The following is a 6,000-nucleotide window of genomic DNA, read 5'->3' on the forward strand; positions in this document are numbered from 1 at the left end:
AATATACCGACGTGCAGGTATAACTTGCTTCGTAATAATCTACCTCTGGTTGAAGCTGATCCAGAAAGGTTCTTGCTCTAGCCAGACACCTATACCCACACTGGAACCATTTGACGTCACCACCAAAGAAGAAGTCAAAAACTGTCTGATAAGCTGAAAGCTTATGGCCTCTGTGTTCTGTGATGCCGAGGGTGTCATCACGGTGGACTATCTAACAAAAGGCCAGACAAAAACAGATCGTAATATGCTGCACTACTGGGGCAATTACTGGATAAAATTAAAACTAGGGGACGTGAGAAGCTTCTCTTTCATCGGGACAATGAACCTGTGCGAAAACCAGTCGTTGCCATGCCTACAATCCACTTTGGCTCTGAACACTCCTTGAGCACCAGTCTTATTCTTCTGATCTCCGTGACTTCCATCTGTTCCCAAACATGAAGAAAACTCTAACCTACACATTTCAACTAGAACGATGACGTCATAGCAGCTGTGAAGAACCTTTTTTGGACAACAACGAGAAGGACTTTTACGAAATTTGGATAAAATCCCTCCAACATCGTTGGCAAAAGTGTATCAATGTGGAAGGGGATTATGTTGAAAAATGAGTCATTTTAATGTCTTTAGGTCAGGTTTTTCTATGAGTGGCTCAGAAGTTATGGGGCAAACCTCGAATCACAATGCCGGAAGTGAACTAAAAACTATGTGACGTCATAAGTTAACACACAGACAAATCTATAATTATTTTGTATGTCAGGAAAATATGAAGGTTGGACAAAACAAAACAATACAATTGTCAGCAAAAAAGTCACTAAATTTGTTGAAAATATGTCAACAAATGATTTAGTTCTATATATTTAAAAAAAAGTATACGTCAACATTAGGATGCTTGTAAATGTGTGTCTACGCTTGTCGTAAAAGGCGACTAACGGGATCGGATGGTCAGGCTCGCTGACTTGGTTGATGTATGTCATCGATCGAGACTCGATTAATTAAATATTACCGTCATATAGCTGAAATATTCCTGAGTGCGGCGTTGAACAACAAACAGACCCAAACAAAAACCTGCCATGTCAGCTTACAATTTTAAAAACAACCTAGCATGGTACAAATAATAATTTTCCGGAGTAGCCTTGACATATCTGAAATCCAAAACAAGGCTTAAGAGGCTAATCCTGTTTATCTTTGTCAGCTAGTCCAGGAGGAACAGGGTGTCATGTGGAATACACGGTGTGATTTAAAGAAACAATAATTTCAGAAATATACATTTCGACGTGGTCTTGGCGCGCAACTATTTAACATTCTTGTGACACCTGGGTCAAGTTATTTGTTCCAGGATTTACCGGATATTCAAGCCATTTCCAGAATGGCAATGGCCGTTGCGTTGTCCGCATAGAACGCCCTGCTGCAAGCCAGATGTCGCGCCCTCCCACACTATCGTCTCCGCATCTTCCATCTCATTGTTGCAGGATGTCGCTCATTACTGGCTTTTATAGGTATATCATCATCTCCTGATGTAATCCTTCGCTTCTCACGAATTTATATATACAGTTAACTACGGTTATAACGAACTCAAAGGGACGGCTAATTTCCGTTCGTTTAACCGTAGTTCGCTATAAGTATATATATAGTATATATGCAGCAAATGACCGGGACTAAAATAAGTTCGTTATATCCATCAGTTCGATATAAGTATGCTCGTTAGAGACGTAGTTTACTGTATTATTATTAGAATACCATTGTGCAATTAGTGGTCACACTCCACTATGGAGGATTCGCTGTTGTTTAACAATGGAGAACATGCCTGTACGAAGTATGTACGTACCAAAGACTTGCTGTGTGGTTTGATGAGTGAGTGAGTGAGTGAGTATAGTTTTACGCCGCTTTTAGCAATATTCCAGCAATATCACGGCGGGGGACATCAGAAATGGGCTTCACACATTGTACCCATGTCGGGAATCGAACCCGGGTCTTCGGCGTGACGAGCCAACGCTTTAACCACTAGGCTACCCGACCGCCCCTGTGATTTGATGAAGATACCTCGTGTAGATTTCCCCGGCGCTAATGACACGGTGTCATGTTGAGTATCTATGGATGTAGCGACCTTGTGTGTTCGAGTGCGTGCATACAATTAGGTATGTGCTTATGAATGCGTGCGTGTATGTGGATGTATGCGTGTGCGTACGTGGATGTATGCATGCGCGTACGTGGATGTATGCGTGCGCGTACGTAGGTAAGTGCGTGTGTGTATGTCGATGCCTGTACTGGTGCTCGTGACTGAACGTGAACCTGGGCAATAATATGATTATTTCTCTGCACATGAACCCAATTTGACCATGTACGGAAATCGTATTTAGCTGACACATTCAGCTGACTTCATAGCTATCTGTGTGTGCGCGAGGCATGTGCGTGTACGTACATCAGTATATGAGTTATCAATTTGTTTCAAAAGGCAATAACAAAGGAAGTCTTTGTGGAGAAAACATTCAACTTGTTTATATTAATTAATGTGTATTTATATTTAATAATTATCATCGATTCATGTGGGGTTGATGGGATTGTTTTTAAGACTGTATCATATTTTGCCGACTTTGCCCCATTTTACGTAACGTTTTGTCATGCACTCCCTCCCTACCACCACCGCCTCCAACAAATACATGTAACATTTTCCCATGACACCCCACCCGACCCCACCCCAACCAACCCTTCTCCCCTATCATAAATAAATGTCCAGTCCCAAAATCATGTTCAAATTCACAGTACATAACAATAAGCATTAGTCTTAAGAGAGAGCAATTAAGAATGTCAACTTCTGTAGAATGAGGAACACAACGTTTCGGAGTATATGCTTATTCCTTTCTCAGCTGGATAGGATAGCGTAAGGTGTCGGTGGCTCGATCCCCGGCCGCGTTATACAAAAAGACGTTAAAGTATGGCACTTGTTGTTGCCCTGCCTAAGGGGATAAAATGAAAACTGGTGGGTACGGAGTCAGTATATTGTTCCTGGGTGGGGTCCATGTTATGTATCCATGTACACCATTGTATGTGTAAGAAAATAGCGTTCAAGACTCTCGGGGATTTTGCAACTCAGACATAGCGTCTGCGCAAGTTGCAGCCAGATTGCAGGACGTATTGAAATCCTATCTACAACTGAAGAATGTCAGTTTGTAATGCAGTCATAGCGTCCAGGGGGTGACACGGCTATGGTGTGTCACAAGGTAATTTTTACCCTGGGACGAGTCCAAATTTACTACCCTGGTACCCACCACCCTATTACCCGACCCTACCCGGGTACCCACTGTAGATATTTAGAGATAGGTACAAAGTGTCCGATTTGGAAAAAATTGACCGCAGCCCTGGCAAAATGTATTTAGATACACGTGTAAAACGATTTGGTCATGCAAACACTTAAGTTTACTGCGTGAAGTCTTATCTGTATTCAAACCTATAAAAGTCAGAAGGAATGGGTGCATTGTCAGAAAGAAATGGGAACATGAGTGACTTGTACTGTAACCATTGAGTTTCAGATAATTTTTGTCATTAAACAATATATATAACGTGACTAGCCACGGGCCCGGGTAGTCCTGTGGGTACCCGAGGCCTACTCAGTACCCAACCGACCCGAGTACCCGAGTTACCCGTTCCAGCCCTAGTAATTTACTCTGGTAATATTAATTCTGTTATACCTATATATCTACCCTCCCAAGGGACCAACTGTATAATATAAAAAATGCCATATTGGGTATATTCATGCATTCAGAACACATCAACGGTGAAGAGAATATACCTAGTGGTTAAAGCGTTCGCTCGTCACGCCGAAGACCCGGGTTCGATTCCCGACATGGGTACAATGTGTGAAGCCCATTTCTGGTGTCCCCCGCCGTGATATTGCTGGAATATTGCTAAAAGCGGCGTAAAACCAAACTCACTCACTCATTCTGATTACGAAGACAGATCCCTGTCTATTCTTGCACACGCATCACATATGCATTTATCACAGGTTTGTCTGACTGACAACTAGATGGACAGACGTATATGCACAGACGCACTGACATTCATAGTTCTTATTTTTCCATTTGGAAAATGGCCCTGCGAAACATGACCCGGCTAGAAAATGATTAATTTGTTGAGGTCTGGAAGTTATGAATAATATGATATAGGTAGCGGGGCGTTTCCAGTGTGGGATATTACCACGGCCTGCGATATCTGAGTTATGAGGTCGCTGATAAGGAGCCGACGTGGTCGGGACACGGGTTTTCATAGGTAGATAGAATACAACAGGTATACAATAACGTGCACCTCGGGTTGCGTCACAAAAGTTAAACCCAGTGTTTATTGTTACACAACTTCGGGATTGTTGCCCTCTGGATCTTGTTTCAAAACACTTTGCAATTTGATACGGCCCCCTAAAATATTTTTGATTTCATACCCATTCACTCAACATACAACGTGAACAAAAGGGGGCGATATCAAAACGATTTGGGAGACAATATCAAATAGTCTTTTAATCAATACAATGGTATACGTCCTTGTAAGATATTTGAAAAAAAGATGTTACATTGAATATTAATAAAATCTGTCCATCTGTTCAGCTACAATATACAAGAGGTGCTCCACGACGAATTTTCCTGCAACGAAATGTTATTTTACTATTGGCCTCGTGGCCACATATAAGAAAGATAGATATATGTGTGTGTGTGTGTGTGTGTGCGTGTGTGTGTGTGTGTGTGTGTGTGTGTGTGTGTGTGTGAGTGTGTGTGTGTGTGTGTGTGTGTGTGTGTGTGTGTGTGTGTGTGTGTGTGTGTGAGTGTGTGTGTGTGTGTGTGTGTGTGTGTGTGTGTGTGAGTGTGTGTGAGTGTGTGTGTGTGTGAGTGTGTGTGTGTGTGTGTGAGTGTGTGTGTGTGAGTGTGTGTGTGTGAGTGTGTGTGTGTGTGTGTGTGTGTGTGAGTGTGTGTGTGTGTGTGTGTGTGAGTGTGTGTGTGTGTGTGTGTGTGTGTGTGTGAGTGTGTGTGTGTGTGAGTGTGTGTGTGTGTGTGTGTGTGTGTGCGTGTGTGTGTGTGTGTGTGTGTGTGTGTGTGTGTGTGTGTGTGTGTGTGTGTGTGTGTGTGTGTGTGAGTGTGTGTGTGTGTGTGTGTGTGTGTGTGTGTGTGTGTGTGTGTGTGTGTGTGTGTGTTCTATCGAATACTAGAAACCATTTCTTGTTTGTTTCATTTTAGCGACCATCAACCATGGGTGTATACTTTCTTTTGCCCGACAGTTTAGATATAACTGTCACTTTTATAGACTCTAACATAAAGTCCCAAGACAACTCACCTTGACTGTTGCCCTGACTATTCCAGCTATAAACCACACTTTTCAAATCGCTTCACAGGGAGTGCCATGCGAGTGCACGCAATAAATTCCGAGATGAATGTCCCTCACACGCTGCACACCGTCCTCCACGAAAGGGGCCGGCATATTAAAACGTGGCGTAAAAACCCGAGTAAATCTGAATGCACTTACACGGGCAACATGTGTTGCGGATAACGACAGTGACAGCAGGTACGCTTGTAATTAAGTAGTATACCTTTCCTTTATTGTCTCACCTGTAGTTAGGCGTATATCCGACCAGGTGAGGGGACCATCCTACTAAGAACGCTGACTGAGTATTGATCCGCGCGCTGATAACATCGCTGCTTATTGCCACGGAGGGTATTTACAACGCGTGATAAAATGGCCACCTAAGGATGATAATGACAAATTATACATCGGTTGATTTACTTTTGACCATATGGCATCCCATAGATTTACACAAGTAGTTAAACATTTATCAAACATTATCCCCCCTGTGTTGCCTGTGTACAGCTAGTAGAGGCAGTTCGTTATCAATATGTTTATGTACATGAGATTTATTACAGTACGATGAAAATTCATCAGCTTGCCTCGAGTAAACAAACATGTTGAAACGCCCCTTCTAGATCTAGATGCTATCAGTCATTAATAAGTTCTGTTTGTTTGTTGTCA

General features: G+C 42.5%; 1 protein-coding gene across 2 annotated transcripts in view; it reads right to left on the reverse strand.

Moving 5' to 3' along the window:
* Nucleotides 1-5,639, reverse strand: part of LOC139464321 (glycoprotein-N-acetylgalactosamine 3-beta-galactosyltransferase 1-like) — a 28,670-nt gene extending 23,031 nt beyond the window's left edge. The window contains exon 1 of one of the 2 annotated variants that reach the window (XM_071245842.1): nt 5,583-5,639. The gene's annotated coding sequence lies outside the window, so the exon portion shown is untranslated. Of the gene's footprint in view, nt 1-5,310; nt 5,508-5,582 lie in introns of those variants that run through there. The other variant, XM_071245841.1, reaches the window with a different exon arrangement.
* Nucleotides 5,640-6,000: the final 361 nt, after the last annotated feature.

The sequence above is a fragment of the Haliotis cracherodii genome, unplaced genomic scaffold (assembly GCF_022045235.1).
Source record: "Haliotis cracherodii isolate W230 unplaced genomic scaffold, xgHalCrac1.p SCAF_17, whole genome shotgun sequence".
NCBI lineage: Eukaryota > Metazoa > Mollusca > Gastropoda > Lepetellida > Haliotidae > Haliotis > Haliotis cracherodii.